Below are 17,203 nucleotides of genomic sequence, written 5' to 3' on the forward strand. Positions count from 1 at the left end.
CTCCTGCACCTATTTTATATGTTTCTATGTTTCTAAATGTGGAAATGGCTGAGACCTTAAACAATTATTTTGCTTCGGTCTTCACAATGGAAGACACAGAAACCATGCCAGAAATTGCTGGTCACAGGAATGTGGGAAGAGAGGACCTTGAAACAATCACTATCACTAGGGGGTAGTGCTGGACAGGCTAATGGGACTCAAGGTAGACAAGTCCCCTGGTCCTGATGAAATGCCAGGGTATTAAAAGAGATGGCGGATGTTATAGCAATTGCATTCGTTACAATCTACCAAAATTCTCTGTACTCTGCGGAGGTACCAGCGGATTGGAAAGCAGCTAATGTAACGCCTCTGTTTAAAAAAGGGGGCAGACAAAAGGCAGATAACTATAGGCTGGTTAGTTTAACATCTGTAGTAGGGAAAATGCTTGAAACTATCATGAAGGAAGAAATAGTGGGACATCAAGATAGGAATAGTGCAATCAAGCAGACGCAGCATGGATTCATGAAGGGGAAATCATGTTTAACTAATTTATTGGAATTCTTTGAGGATATAACGAGCATGTTGGATAGAGGTGTACCGATGGATGTGGTGTATTTAGATTTTCAAAAGGCATTCGATAAGGTACCACACAAAAGGTTACTGCAGAAGATAAAGATACGCGGAGTCAGTGGAAATGTATTAGCATGGATAGAGAATTGGCTAGCTAACAGAAAGCAGAGAGTCGGGATAAATGGGCCCTTTTCGGGTTGGAAATCGGTGGTTAGTGGTGTGCCACAGGGCTCGGTGCTGGGACCACAACTGTTCACAATATACATAGATGACCTGGAAGAGGGGACAGAGTGTAGTGCAACAAAATTTGCAGATGACACAAAGATTAGTCGGAAAGCAGGTTGTGTAGAGGACAGAGAGGCTGCAAAGAGATTTAGATAGGTTAAATGAATGGGCTAAGGTTTGGCAGATGGAATACAATGTCGGAAAGTGTGAGGTCATCCACCTTGGGAAAAAAAAACAGTAAAAAGGGAATATTATTTGAATGGGGAGAAATTGCAACATGCTGCGGTGCAGAGGGACATGGGGATCCTTGTGCATGAATCCCAAAAAGTTAGTTTGCAGATGCAACAGGTAATCAGGTAGGCGAATGGAATGTTGGCCTTCATTGCGAGAGGCATGGAGTACAAAAGCAGCGAGGTCCTGCTGCAACTGTATAGGGTATTGGTGAGGCCGCACCTGGAGTACTGCGTGCAGTTTTGGTCACCTTACTTAAGGAAGGATATACTAGCTTTGGAGGGGGTACAGAGACAATTCACTCTGCTGATTCCGGAGTTGAGTGGGTTACCTTATGATGATAGATTGAGTAGACTGGGTCTTGACTCGTTGGAGTTCAGAAGGATGAGGGGTGATCTTGTAGAAACATTTAAAATAATGAAAAGGATAGACAAGATAGAGGCAGATAGATTGTTTCCACTGGTCGGGGAGACTAGAACTTGGGGGCACAGCCTCAAAATGCGGGGGAGCCAATTTAAAACCAAGTTGAGAAGGAATTCCTTCTCCCAGAGGGTTGTGAATCTGTGGAATTCTCTGCCCAAGAAAGCAGTTGAGGCTAGCGCATTGAATGTATTCAAGCCACAGATCGATAGATTTTTAACCAATAAGGGAATTAAGGGTTATGAGGAGCGGGCGGATAAGTGGAGCTGAGTCCACGGCCAGATCAGCCATGATCTTGTTGAATGGCGGAGCAGGCTCGAGGGGCTAGATGGCCGACTCCTGTTCCTAATTTTTATGTTCTTATATTCTTATGTACCACTATCCCTCAGTAACCATATTATCATTTCTTTAATTCTGCAAATGAAAGTTATCGGTTCATTGAACATGATTAAATGAATTAATTTTTTCACATTAGCTGCATGTTGACATTTATATAGGGCTATTAATTTGAAAACTGTTGTAAATATTATCTCCCTGACCAAGAATCGAACCTATGTTGCGGTGGTACAAGGGGTGGATTCAGTGAATCATTTGAATGTGATTTCAAGTGGCGTTTACTGTAGTGTATGTAGTCACCTTTAGTAATGACTCCACGAGGCAATGTATGATACTTAAACTGTGGAGACCTGTAGTCATTTATTTGAAGCTCCTCGAGTGAGGACACCAAGCTGTGAGCTGCTTTACATACTGGGTTGCAGGTAACCTTTCGGTCTCAAGCAGCAGCATCCTCTGGTGTAGGTAAGGTGTGCACAGTGTAAGAGTACATTCAGTGTTGCATAGCAGTGTTACAGACATCACACATACACAACAGTTACAATCTTTTTCGGTGTGAATCAAGTGAACTGAAAATGACAATAATGTCATGAACTATAATGATGCAGCAGTAAAACGGTCTGTCCGTCCCTGGTTGTCGAGTGGTAAGGATTCAATACTCTCAACGTTGTGTCCTGGATTCAATTCCCACCCTGGGAAGTTGTACTTTTAATTCAAAACCTTATAAAAAAAAGAGTTCATTTATTTTACAGATCTATATGCAAATCATGTATAAAAAATAAGAATCATTGACTTGAACATCAGTAATTAATACATAAATTATTTTGTAAATCTTTTTCCATTTATTTTGCCATGAGCATGTGAGGAACTTTTATCCCGATCTCATTGGGTTTAATTGTGGTACAAATGACGAACCGGGGGCTGGTTTCAGGAAAGGTTTTCGTAGTGTAGCCGTTATCATGTTCACCTCCCACATGAAATGTCACTGGTTTGAGCCTGGGCGCGTGCTTTATTTTAGAATATATTTGCTGTGAAATACATTGAACAAAAGTAGCCCCAGGTTCCGTGTCTTATGAGCAATGAACATTTTAAACCAATCTCCTAAAATACAGGGTGAGTAAAGTCAGATTTATGGTTTGAGTCGGCACAACTAGAGCTTTCTCATCCAGAAGATTCGGGGGGTGCGTTAATTTGGGAGTTTGACGACTTTGAAAGGAACATTTTTGACTTGTGCAGCTTCGGTCAGAGAAATGTTTGTGAAAAGATTTTTTCACAGAAAGGGATTCAGAATTACACCTTCTGGCTTAACACTTCTCTCTGGGCACTAATTTTAGCAGTGATTTCTGTAGTGGAGTGGTTATCATGTTTGTCTCACACACGAAAAGACCCCGGTTCGAGCCTGGGCAGAAACATCATTTTAGAATATATTTGCTATGAAATAAATTGAAAAAAGTACCCCACGTTCCTTGACTTCTGAGCAATGAACATTTGAAACCAATTTCAAAAATTCAGAGTGTGTTAAGTCAGATAGGGTGTAAAATATCATCTATGATGAAAGCGCCTGAAATTATTGCAGTTCAGTTATTGAAGTATTAACTGTAAGTCTGCAAAACAATCCAGTTGGGAATATTGGCCCAAAAATTCCGGTTGGAGGCTTCCCGCGGACAATTCCTTTCCGATCGGTGATGTTTTAATCACCCCACCTCCCACAGAGTTTAGTGAATTGCATGTAATTATTTGAAAAAAGTTTGAATTAAAAAGTTACTTTCCGAACTCGGGCTCCCTCTGTGAATGCCTAACCACGAAACGAGCAGGATACACATTCAATAATTTAATTCCAGACTTCATATTTTCTTTGCTGTTTCACAATAACCAGATCTATGCTCCAAAATCTGTCTCACCGTTTCCCCGGTGTCAGTCAGAGAAGCACATGGGACTGAATCAGTGACTTTGCTTTTTCGACCTGACTTCTGAAGCGCCGCACGGTCCCACTCCGACAATCAATGAACTGTTGGGACGTTAGTGTATCCAGGCTGCGGGTGGCCACCCCGAGCGCAGCAGAGGAGTTTCTGCATTAGTTCTGGGTAGAGGCAGTATTTCCCCTTCTCTCTTCCTCTTCTCTATATCCCTCGGCTTTGTTTTCTGGATTTATTCCCCCGGCCTCATTTTATGTGTTTAAAAGGGAACAAAAGACGAAGTGTGCGACACTCTGGAACAATTTCTCTCACTCAAATATATCTATTTAGTGAAGTGAAATAAAGAGCAATTAAAGAATAAGGGAAAAGCCACTGTCGCTCTTTTGACAGGAGAATAAACTCGCCCATGACTGTTCATCCACAGCAAGTTTAAACATAATCTTCCTGCACGGGATCCTTTCACGTGGAAAGCAAATGTGATAACGGCTCCACTGCAGAAACCGCTCTGACCAGAAGTACAGCAGAGGGCAGCTGACCAGTGAATGCCTTCTGTGCTGATCGGGAATGTGTTGGCTCACCTTAAACAACTTCTGTCCCTCACTGACAGCTGTCAATCCTTCTCCTCCGCTGCCCTTTACACAAACATGTCACTGATCCCCACCCAACACCCCACATCCCCATTGTGTTATCTTCCATGTTAGCACAGTGGGGCCGCGGAGGCACCTACTCTCTCCCCGCGGTTAGTGAACTCAGTCAGCCTGTAAAATTAAAGAGGAACAAGTGTCCCGCAAAGGACACGTGAAAGAAGAGAGTCTGTAACCTGGGTTTAATTGTTTGTCAAAGGCTACCCGTCCTGTTGTGTATTTCCAGCAGTTTCCTACTTTCACAGGTGGAGATACCGGGGCTGGACCATGCTCCTAAAATACAATGAGGTCGGGATAAATGTTCCTCACATACTCAGGGCAAATTAAATGATTGAAGTTCTACAATGGATTCATTAATTATGTTTAAATCAATGAATCTTTTTTTCCACATGAGATGCATGTAACTCTTTCTTCTAAGGTTTAATTTTGATGGAAGTGCAATTTCCCTGGCCGGAAATCGACCCAGGGCCGCGGTGGTGAGAGCGCCGAATCCTAATCACTGGACCACCAGGGAACGCTGCATTGCTGCATCGCTGCATCGTAATGCTTGGTGTCATTATTGTCCTTTTCAATCCACTTGTTTCACACCGAAACACATCGCAACGTTGATCTGAATTTAACTTCACGTGATTCTTTCAAATCACCTTTAAATGTTTGGGTAAAACCACTCCTTCTGCCACCGAAACACAGCTTCGATTCCAGGTCAGGGCGGTAACTTCTGTAACAGCTTTTTTCAATTCAAAACCTTATAAAATTGACGACATGCAGCTAATATGAAAAAATAAGAATTCATTTAATCACCGTTAAATAACCGATAACCTTTTTCAGGATGAAATAAATAATAATATAGTTACTGAGGGACAGTAGTATCTTTAATCATTCATTTTCTCTTTACATGTGATGAATTTTTATCCCTATCTCATTTACATGCTGTATGAGAAATTGTAAGTGTTTATGACTCAGTTGTAAAACCATTGATTGTGTGTGTGTCTATTCTTGATAGGAGGAGCACTTGAGACCGAAGTTCCAGTTCGATATATGCATCAATAGAATCAATTTTCACCAGTTCCTTTAAACTCAATAACATAATTTATTTACGTTGGACTGGATGGAGGAACATGATCCATGTAAAAAATTGTTATCGTTTTACTTGTGCTGAATGATCATAAAAGTATTGGAGTGGGAACTCACTGGATAACAGCAAAGCTTGCAATGTTTGCGGAATATATTCGTGAAGCCAAAATGCACAATGACAACCCGGAACTGTGCGGCACCGAATCCTCGGGGAAAAACATTAAAAGGCTTCGCCCGGAGATGGGTTTGGATTACCCACCTTTCAGTTACCAGCCGAATGCACTAAACCATTGCGCCACAGATACACACTGCAAGACATGCAAAACCAGGGTGTCAGTCAGTTAAAGCTTCAGATTGCTCCGACCGGGATGGAACTTATCCACTCTCAGTTGTACTTTTCCCAAGTAAAGGGTGGGACATTCATTGTGGATGTGTGGAAGCAGTCTGGTCCCGCACACTGCAGGCACTTCCATGTCACCACCAACCAGCTCTCCCACAACCGGTGTGATCTACCTTCCAGCCTTCCAGTGCCTTGTCTGTGACGAAGTATGTTTCAAATGTTTTGGAATAGTTGGTTCCATGGTGTAATGGTGAGCCCTATTGACTTTAAATCTAGTGATTTGAGTTCAAATCTCAGTGAAACCTAAATTCTTGTTGTCCCAGCTGCTGAAAATTTGGGACAAACAAGTGAAAGACACCTGGTGCTGGTGGGCAGTTTTGTTGCCTTTTTCATTGATGCTTGATCTACAAGTCTAGTTGTCAAATTGTGTACTCAATCGTCAGTTATCTGCTACAAATCAGCGGAGGACAAATCACTTTGTTGTCGAATGCTGCCTTTGCCTGCACAATGTGTGCTGAGATTATCTGTGCAATATGCATTCCGCAGGATGAATAAAAGCAATGCTTTTTGAAATGCAGGCACTGCATGTTTTGCACTCGACAAAACGTTGCATTTTCTTTTCATTAATTTTACATTAATGCATTGCAATGCCAATGCACTTTTTACGTGGCAAGATCGATAATTAGCAGAGCAGAATGAAGAGATCACAAAGTTTCTGTTTAAAGAATGGACTCAGTCGAGAATATTTTGTGGATTTTATTTTTCTGAGACTATTTTCCCTGTGCTGGGGACACCCTGCGCAGATATGTAAAAAATTTGGTTTTGTTCAAACTCCAGAGACCGCTGGCAGTTAGCTGGGACAAAAGAACTGTCAGTCATCCATTGACAAAAGAGCTGTCGGCCAGGAAGGGGGGCCACTGACAAAGCCACTCTAATTTGTAAAAGCACTTCTCACCTCCATCTCAGAAGGAGACACAGAACAATGAACCCACCAGCCTGGCCAGCCAAGGAGGAGCTGGGGCTTTCGCAACACAAAGGCTCAGAGAGATGCCCAGACTAAGGGCCATCAGCCCAATGCATGGGTGGGATGGCCCATCACTGACTAAGTACCCGTGCTTAGAAACAAAGGGGTTTTAAAGATTGGCGGGAAAGATAGGGGTAGCAAGACTCCCAGAAAGACAGGGTCCTTTACACTTTATTTTTAGCTTGGAGCTTGGTGTGAAGCTTGGAGCTTGCAGCTTGCAGCTTGTGTCGAGAGAGAGCCCCCTCTCCCTCTCGCTCTCGCTCCACCGATCGATGTACCAGAGGAAGGGGCCGCAGTACTGCAGAAGAAGCCACCGAGACTGAAGACCAGGCAGTGACTTCCCACAGCTGAGCTGAGCAAGAAAACGGGCTGCGTGTGGTGGTGAACATGGTCGCGAGTGTCCCAAGCCAGTAACCAGATATCCCAGGCCAGCTGGGTAAGGGCTCATGGTTTTCTCAGAAGTGAAGCTTTTCAGAGCTATTCTGGGGAGGGTAATTCATTGGTAGGGGTGGTGTTAGAATCCACCAGGGAATTACAGCGTGTTACTAGGTTCATTTCTGTACTGTATGTATGTTGTTTGTAAGCGGGATTTTATTCTCCACAGAGACAGTGATTTCGTTTAGCAGTGCATGTTTTAGACAGTGTATGTTAGACCAAATAAATATACTACGATTTATCACTGAAGCATCCCTTTCCATGACTCATTTAATTTACACTCTGAATAATAATTCCCGGATCTAGAACTTTCGTAAGGTGGGGGCGATTCAAACCGTCAGTCTGGCAATTGGGCGAGGATCACAAACACATACAATATTTACTAAAGGATATACTTGCTTTGGAGGCAGTTCAGAGAAGGTTCACTGGGTTGACTCTGGAGATGAGCGGTCGACTTATGAGAAAAGGTTGAGTAGGTTGCGCCTCTACTCATTGGAATTCAGAAGAATGAGAGGTGATCTTATCGAAACGTATAAGGTAATGAGGGAGCTTGATAAGGTGGATGCAGAGAGGATGGTTCCACTGATAGGGGAGACTAGAACTTGGGGGCATAATCTCAGAATAAGGGGCCGCCCATTTAAATCTGTGATGAGGAGGAATTTCTTCTCTCAGAGGGTTGTAAATCTGTCAAACTCACTGCCTCAGAGAGCTGAGAAAGCCACGACATTAAATAAGTTTAAGACAGAGATAGCTTCTTCACTGATAAGGGAATAAGGCTTATGGGGAACGGGCAGGGATGTGGACTTGAGTCCATGATCGGATCAGCCATGATCATATTAAATGGCGGAGCAGGCTCGAGGGGCCATACGGCCTACTCCTGCTCCTCCTTCTTAAGTTCTTATGTTCTGAATAGCGACACACAAAAAAATGCTTTGATCATGGTTACACCTTATCTTCACGTTTGTCAAACAGTTGGCTCGTTGGTCTCGGGCTGTGATTTCCCTTTGGAGTTGTTCATTGAAATTTACGAGGGGTCCCAGAGGAGCCCTGATATTGCTCGCATATTTTGAAATTGCATCGAACTTTTGCAAAGAAGGACTTGCATATCAGGAACTCATGACGCCCCAAAGCGCTTTACAGCCATTGAGTTCTGTTTGAAGTGTTGTAGTTTGGGGAAAGATGTGCCCAGATCACCAAACATGAACCTCAACTCTTTGCAAAGAGTTTGGTGCAAATAATCAGGCATCTCAGGGACTTGGACTTTCTTTGAATAAGTTCTGCTTGTACCTGCATTCAAGCTTGAAACAGCAACTGGGCATCCATCTTACGGGAGGTTTGGGGTTGATGTGTGTCGCTTTCAATCTTTGAAATTTCACCAAGCAAAGAAATGGTGAATCCAACTGTCCCTGTCTGCATTTAGTTCCCGTTGAATCACAGGAATATCCGCAGTCAGGAGCTGAAAAGAAATTCAAACCTAATACCGGCTTCGAGACAATCAGAATACTTTGTCACAGACAAGGCACTGGAAGGCTGGAAGCTAGATCACACCGGTTGTGGGAGAGCTGGTTGGTGGTGACATGGAAGTGTCTGCAGTGTGCGGAACCAGACTGCTTCCACGCATCCACAAGGAATGTCCCTCCATTTATTTGGGAAAAGTACAACTGAGAGTGGACAAGTTCCATACCGGTCAGAGCAATCTGAAGCTTTAACTGACTGACACCCTGGTTTTGGATGTCTTGCACCTTATATGTCCATCAGTCTCTGTGGCGCAATGGGTTAGCGCGTTCGGCTGTTAACCGAAAGGTTGGTGGTTCGAGCCCACCCAGGGACGAAGTATTTAACTGTTTTTCCCCGAGTATTCGGTACCGCACAGTCCCAGGTTGTCATTGTGCGTTTTGGCTGCACGAATCTATTCCGCAAATGTTGCCAGCAGTGCTGTTATCCAATTAGTTCCCACTCCAATATTTTATGAGCATTCAGTTCAAGTAAAACGATAACAATTTTTTACATGGATCATGTTCCTCCATCCAGCCCATTAGAAATAAATTATGTTATTGGGTTTAACGAAACTGGTGGAAATTGATTCTATTGATACATATATAGAACTGGAACTGCGGTCTCAAGTGCTCCTCCTATCAAGAATAGACACACACACAATCAATGGTTTTACAACTGACTCATAAACACTTACAATTTTAAACCATTCTCATACAGCGTGTAAATGAGATAGGGATAAAACTTCATCACATGTAAAGAGAAAATGAATGATTGAAGATACCACTGTTCCTCAGTAATTATATTATTATTTATTTCATTCTGAAGAAGGTTATCGGCTAATTAATGGTGATTAAAAGAATTCTTACTTTTGCACGTTGGCGGTATGTCGTCAATTTTATCAGGTTTTAAATTTAAAAATGGGTTACAATGCTGGTTGAATACATGACCCCAAAGTCTTTTTGGGATCACAGGTTGAGTCTCTCTGGTGGTTTACGCTCTCTTGTAGAGCGCCTGAGTTGGGGCTCCGGTTGTTGTGCGCTGGCCTGTGTGTCTGCTGTTTGCGGTGCCTCAGGCCTATCCGGACTGCCCACAGTGACTGGGCGCTCCTCCCTTTGGTTCCGGTGTTCGGTCACCTGTGCTCGAGTGAACTCTATATCATGTTCTTCCTCTGCTTCTTCTTTGGCGTTGCTGAACCTCCTTTTTGTTTGATCCACGTGTTTGCGGCAGATTTGTCCATTGGTAAGTTTAACGACCAGAGTCCTATTGCCCTCTTTGGCAATCACAGTGCCTGCGAGCCATTTAGGCCCTGCAGTGTAGTTGTGGATAACAACAGGGTCGTTTACACCAATATATCGTGCCCTCGCATTCCTGTCATGGTAGTTATATTGTGATTGGCGCCTGCTCTCAACAATTTCTTTCATGGTGGGGAGTATAAGGGATAACAGGTTTTGAGCGTCCTTATCATTAGCAGCCCTGCGAGTGGAACCCCTGTGAGCGAGTGTGGTCGAGATCTATTGGCCAACAGGAGGCGTGATAAGTGGCTTTGTAGGGAACCCGCTTGGATTCTGAGCATCCCCTGTTTGATTATCTGCACTTTTCGTTCTGCCTGGCCGTTTGAGGCTGGCTTGAACGGTGCCTTTCTGACATGGTTAATTTCATTGCCTGCCATGAAGTCCTGGAATTCAGTGCTTGTGAAGCACGGGCCATTGTCGCTGACCAAGATCTCCGGTAGACCGTGGGCGGCGAACATTGCCCGTAGACTTTCTATCGTGGCAGAGGATGTGCTTGAATTTAAAATGTCACACTCGATCCATTTGGAGTGGGCGTCTACTACAACCAAAAACATTTTTCCGATGAAAGGACCTGCGTCGTCATCATGGATGCGTGACCAAGGCTTGGCTGGCCATGGCCAGGGGCTAAGGGGGGCTTCCCTGGGCGCATTGCCCAGCTGGGCACACGTGTTGCACCTGCGAACACAAACTTCCAGATCTGCATCTATCCCTGGCCACCAAACGTGTGACCTGGCAATTGCCTTCATCATGACAATGCCCGGATGCTCATTGTGGAGTTCTCTGATGAACACCTCTCTGCCCATCTGGGGCATGACTACACGGTTTCCCCACAGTAGGCAATCGGCCTGAATCGAGAGTTCATCCCTGCCCTTGTGAAATGGTTTAAATTCCTCAGGGCATGCCCTGTACGTGGCTGCCCAGTCCCCATGCAGGACACATTTCTTGACTCGAGACAATAGCGGGTCTCTATTTGTCCAGACATTAATCTGACCGGCTGTCACAGGTGAGCCTTCACTTGCGAAAGCTTCAACAGCCATGACCATCTCAGCGGCATGCTTGGTAGCCCGCTCAGTGGTGTCGAGTGGGAGCCTGCTGAGTGCATCGGCGCAGTTTTCAGTGCCCGGTCTGTGCCGAATTGTGTAGTCATAGGTGGCTAACGTGAGTGCCCACCTCTGTATGCGGACTGATGCGTTTGCATTTATGGCCTTGTTGTCGGCCAAAAGGGATGTGAGGGGTTTGTGATCTGTCTCCAGCTCAAATTTCCTGCCAAACAGGTACTGGTGCATTATCTTTACCGAATATACACATGCGAGCGCCTCCTTTTCTATCATCCCGTAGCCCCTTTCTGCCTGGGACAGACTTCTGGAGGCATAAGCTACCGGCTGTAACTGACCCTTGGCATTGACATGCTGCAACACACACCCGACACCATAGGACGACGCATCGCACGTTAACACAAGTTTCTTACATTGGTCATATCGCGTTAACAGATTGTTGGAACATAACAAATTGTGTGCTCTATTAAAAGCCCTTTCCTGGCTGTCCCCCCAGACCCATTCGCGACCTTTGCTTCGGAGCACGTGTAGCGGCTCGAGCAGCGTGCTCAATTTGGGAAGAAAGTTACCAAATAGTTGGGGAGCCCCAGGAACAAACGCAGCTCCGTCTTGTTACGGGGTCTGGGTGCTCTCTGGATCACTTCCGTCTTGGACGCAGTAGGGCTCATCCCGTCTACTCCTATCCTCATCCCCAGGAATTCTCCCTCTGGAGCTAGGAAGATGCACTTCGCCTTTTTCAGTCGCAGCCCTACCCGGTCCAGTCTGCGTAGCACCTCCTCCAGGTTGTGGAGGTGTTCTTCAGTATCGTAACCCGTGATGAGGATGTCGTCCTGAAAAACCATCGTCCCTGGAATCGACTTGAGGAGGCTTTCCATATTTCGTTGGAAGATCGCGGTGGCTGAGCGAATCCTGAACGGACATCTGTTGTACTCAAACAACCCCTTGTGTGTCGTGATAGTGGTCAGCTTCTTCAACTCACTCGCCAGCTCCTGGGTCATGTAAGCTGAGGTCAGGTCCAATTTTGAAAAAGGTTTGCCACCGGATAGCATCGCAAAGAGGTCCTCCACTCTCGCTAGCGGGTACTGGTCTTGGAGTGACACCCGATTGATGGAGGCCTTGTAATCACCATATATCCTGACTGACCCATCCGCTTTGAACACCGGTACAATCGGGCTCGCCCAGTCACTGAATTCGACTGGCAAAATGATACCTTCCCTCAGCAGGCGGTTCAATTCACCTTCTATCTTTTCCCGCATCACGTACGGCACCGCTCTGGCCTTGTGGTGTCCTGGCCTGGCTTCCGGGTTTATGTGAATCACTACCTTGGCCCCCATGAAAGTGCCAATGCCGGGTTGAAATAATGAGTCAAATTTGTGCAGGATCTGTGAGCATGAAACTCGCTCCACAGAGGAAATAGCATTAACATTGCCCCATTTCCAGTTCATGACAGCAAGCCAACTGCTCCCCAGTAGTGCGGGACCGTCCCCCGGGACAACCCAGAGTGGCAACCTGTTCTCCGAATCTTTGTGGGTCACGATTATCGTGGCGCTGCAAAGCACCGGAATGATCTCCTTGGTGTATGTCCGTACCTGTGCGTCAATCCGTGATAATTTTGGCCCTACTGGCCTTGGACGCCCACAACTTTTCAAACTATTTGATACCCATCAGGGACTGGCTAGCCCCCGTGTCTAGCTCCATTGATACTGGGATGCCACTGAGGAGCACTTTCATCATTATCGGTGACGTCCTGGTGTATGAACTGTATACGTGCTCCACATGAACTCACTGAAATTCAGCTTCCAGCGATTTCCCCCAGCGTTCATTTCTGCAATTTCTGTAGGTATTTTGTTCATCTCTGCAAACTCCGGCTGAGTTTGTGCCTCCATGCCTCCAACATGAGCTGTTGTTGGAAACAAAAGATCCCTTGCTCATCAATCGTCCCTGACTACCCCTGTGACTGTCCTTGAGTGTGCCATTAACAGGTGTTGATGGCCCCATTACTGGCCACATTGTCCCTTGCAATGGTGTGAATCGCCGTTCTGCTTGCCATTATCTCTGTCGAATTCGCCCTCTGGGTTCGACTACATGTTGGGGCATACCCGATTGCCCTTGTCTGCCTGGAGAACTGTGTGCTGCTTCAACAATGTTGATTCTCTGTCCCAACCATTCCTTTACACAGTATCTCTCGTCTATTCTGCTAGCGGCCATGCTCACGTGGTTTAAATCCAAGTTTCTCGTCGCCATTGATACATCCTTACTATACAGTAGAAATGCACACGAGGCCCATGCTTGAGAAAAGGTCAGTCTGTGGCCTGTCCTTTATTCCTTAGCACTCAAGTGATGAAAATGGGTGGAGCTTCCCCTTTTATACCTGAAGGTCCAGGTTAGAAGTGTCTCCCACAAGTTCACCACCTAGTGGTCATTGTTCTCACAGTGTACAACTGAGGTCAGATTATACATGGGTTACAATGTTGGTTGAATACATGACAATAAGCACTTAAAATTTTAAACCATTCTCCTAAAATACAGTGTGTAAACGAGATAGGGATAAAAGTTCATCACATGTAAAGAGAAAATTAATGATTGAAGCTAGTAAAAGATCCTCTCGGAATAAGTGATCACAGTATGGTTGAATTTGTAATACAGATTGAGGCTGAGGAAGTAGTGTCTCAAACGAGCGTACCATGCTGAAACAAAGGGGACTATAGTGGGATGAGGGCAGAGTTGGCTAAAGTAGACTGGAAACACAGATTAAACGGTGGCACAATTGAGGAACAGTGGAGGACTTTTAAGGGGCTCTTTCATAGTGCTCAACAAAAATATATTCCAGTGAAAAAGAAGGACAGTAAGAGAAGGGATAACCAGCCGTGGATAACCAAGGAAATAAAGGAGAGTATCAAATTAAAAACCAATGCGTATAAGGTGGCCAAGGTTAGTGGGAAAATAGAAGATTGGGAAAATTTTAAACGACAGCAAAGAATGACTAAGAAAGCAATAAAGAAAGGAAAGATAGATTACGAAGGTAAACTTGTGCAAAGAATAAAAACGGATAGTTAAAGCTTTTACCGATATATAAAACGGAAAAGAGTGACTAAAGTAAATGTTGGTCCCTTAGAAGATGAGAAGGGAGATTTAAAAATGGGAACTGTGGAAATAGCTGAGACCTTAAACAATTATTTTGCTTCGGTCTTCACAATGGAAGACACAGAAACCATGCCAGAAATTGCTGGTCACAGGAATGTGGGAAGAGAGGACCTTGAAACAATCACTATCACTAGGGGGGTAGTGCTGGATAGGCTAATGGGACTCAAGGTAGACAAGTCCCCTGGTCCTGATGAAATGCCAGGGTATTAAAAGAGATGGCGGAAGTTATAGCAGATGCATTCGTTATAATCTACCAAAATTCTCTGGACTCTGGGGAGGTACCAGCGGATTGGAAAGCAGCTAATGTAATGCCACTGTTTAACAAAGGGGGCAGACAAAAGGCAGGTAACTATAGGCTGGTTAGTTTAACATGTGTAGTAGGGAAAATGCTTGAAACTATCATGAAGGAAGAAATAACGGGATATCAAGATAGGAATAGTGCAATCAAGCAGACGCAGCAAGGATTCATGAAGGGGAAATCATGTTTAACTAATTTACTGGAATTCTTTGAGGATATAACGAGCATGTTGGATAGAGGTGTACCGATGGATGTGGTGTATTTAGATTTCCAAAAGGCATTCGATAAGGTAACACACAAAAGATTACTGCAGAAGATAAAGGTACGCGGAGTTAGTGGAAATATATTAGCATGGATAGAGAATTGGCTGGCTAACAAAAAGCAGAGTGTCGGTATAAATGGGCCCTTTTCGGGTTGGAAATCGGTGGTTAGTGGTGTGCCACAGGGCTCGGTGCTGGGACCACAACTGTTTACAATATACATAGACCTGGAAGAGGGGACAGAGTGTAGTGCAACAAAATTTGCAGATGACACAAAAATTAGTGGGAAAGCAGGTTGTGTAGAGGACACAGAGAGGCTGCAAAGATATTTAGATAGGTTAAATGAATGGGCTAAGATTTGGCAGATGGAATACAATGTCGGAAAGTGTGAGGTCATCCACCTTGGGAAAAAAAACAGTAAAAAGGGAATATTATTTGAATGAGGAGAAATTGCAACATGCTGCGGTGCAGAGGGACCGGGGGGTCCTTGTGCATGAATCCCAAAAAGTTAGTTTGCAGGTGCAACAGGTAATCAGGAAGGCGAATGGAATGTTGGCCTTCATTGCGAGAGGCATGGAGTACAAAAGCAGGGAGGTCCTGCTGCAACTGTATAGGGTATTGGTGATGCCGCACCTGGAGTACTGCGTGCAGTTTTGGTCACCTTACTTCAGGAAGGATATACTAGCTTTGGAGGGGGTACAGAGACAATTCACTCGGCTGATTCCGGAGATGAGGGGGTTACCTTATGATGATAGATTGAGCAGACTGGGTCTTTGCTCGTTGGAGTTCAGAAGGATGAGGGGTGATCTTGTAGAAACAATTAAAATAATGAAAGGGATAGACAAGATAGAGGCAGAGAGATTGTTTTTACTGGTCGGGGAGACTAGAACTAGGGGGAACAGCCTCAAAATACGGGGGAGACATCCATTGTGGATGTGTGGAAGCAGTCTGGTCCCGCACACTGCAGACACTTCCATGTCACCGCCAACCAGCTCTCCCACAGCCGGTGTGATCTACCTTCCAGCCTTCCGGTGCCTTGTCTGTGACAAAGTATTCTGATTGTCCCGAAGCCGGTATTAGGTTTTAATTTATTTTCAGCTCCTGACTGCGGATATTCCTGTGATTAAACGTGAACAAAATGCTTACAGGGACAGTTGGATTCAGCGATTCTTTTCTTGGGGAAATTTCAAAGATTGAAAGCGATGCACATCAACCCCAAACCTCGTCACCTACTCGCTAACCGCTACACGCTGCTTCCGTGAGATGGAAGCCCAGTTGCTGTTTCAAGCTTGAATGCAGGAACAAGCAGAACTTATTCCAAGAAAGTCCAAGTCCCTGAGGCATCTGATTATTTGCACCGAACTCCTTCGCAAAGAGTTGAGGTTCGTGTGGGGTGATTTGGGCACATCTTTCCCCACACTATAACACTTCAAATATAACTCAACGGCTGTAAAGTGCTTTCTCTCTTCCTCTTGTCTGTGTCCTGTGCTTTTATTTCTCTATTTATTCCCCCTGTCTCAATTTCTAGTGTTTAAAAGGGAACAAAAGATGAAGTTGGTGTCACTGTGGAACAATTTCTCTCGCTCAAAGTTAGATGCACGATCGTCGCTCCATGAGGTCTCGGCAGCTAGCCGTTGATATTCAGGTCCATAAATAAATTTATTTTTTTGTATTTATACAAATTATCGAAGCTGTTCCCTGGTCGCGTGGTTAAGATGTCGAGCATTAAACCTCTTTCCATTCTCAATCAGTTCATCGCAGAAACATAATTGAGGTGTGTGAGAGGATTAATGATTGCTGTAATCGCCGTTAATAACCCCACTACTATCTGTTACAGAACGAGCTTACACATTCTCCCGCTTCTCCTGCCCTTTGCCGGACACGTGTTCGGGGTTTAATTTTACAAACTGGGTGTGTTCGCTGATCGCGGGGAGACGGTAGGAGCCTCTGTGGCCCCACTGTGAGGATGTAGAAGTGAACACTGTGGCTGGGTGATCCGTGACATTTCTGCAAAGGCAGCAGAGGAGAAGGATTGAGAACTTTCAGTGTTGGACAGAAGTTGTTTAAGGTGAGCCAGCACATTCCCGATCAGCACAGAGGGAGCTCACTGGTCAGCTCCCCTCTGTTGGGGTTACTGTGCCAGAGGTTTCCGTAGTGTAGTGGTTGTCACGTTTGCTTTATATGTGTACGATCACTGGTTCGATCCCAAGTGCGAACTTTGTGTTTAAACTTGCTGTCGATGAACAATTGGAACCGAGTTGAGTCTCCGAGCAAATACTGCCTGACATGCTGAGATTTCCAGCATTTGCTCTATTTATTGATTAAAGTATCAACTCTCCCTCAGTTAGCATTTCTTTCATTGTGCAAAAGAAGGTGATGGGTTAATTAATGATGCTTTCCCGTCAAAGCAACACAAAAGTTTAACGAATAAACATACGGTGACTGGCAGGTGAGCGCTGCTTCTGA

At 44.8% G+C, this 17,203-nt stretch overlaps 1 non-coding gene across 1 annotated transcript; it reads left to right on the plus strand.

Annotated features, from left to right (window-relative positions):
* Positions 1-8,948: 8,948 nt before the first annotated feature.
* On the plus strand, positions 8,949-9,022 carry trnan-guu (transfer RNA asparagine (anticodon GUU)). The gene has a single exon. It is a non-coding gene; the product is annotated as a tRNA-Asn (tRNA).
* The last annotated feature ends 8,181 nt before the right edge of the window (positions 9,023-17,203 follow it).

Source organism: Pristiophorus japonicus, unplaced genomic scaffold (assembly GCF_044704955.1).
Source record: "Pristiophorus japonicus isolate sPriJap1 unplaced genomic scaffold, sPriJap1.hap1 HAP1_SCAFFOLD_112, whole genome shotgun sequence".
Taxonomy (NCBI): Eukaryota; Metazoa; Chordata; class Chondrichthyes; family Pristiophoridae; genus Pristiophorus; species Pristiophorus japonicus.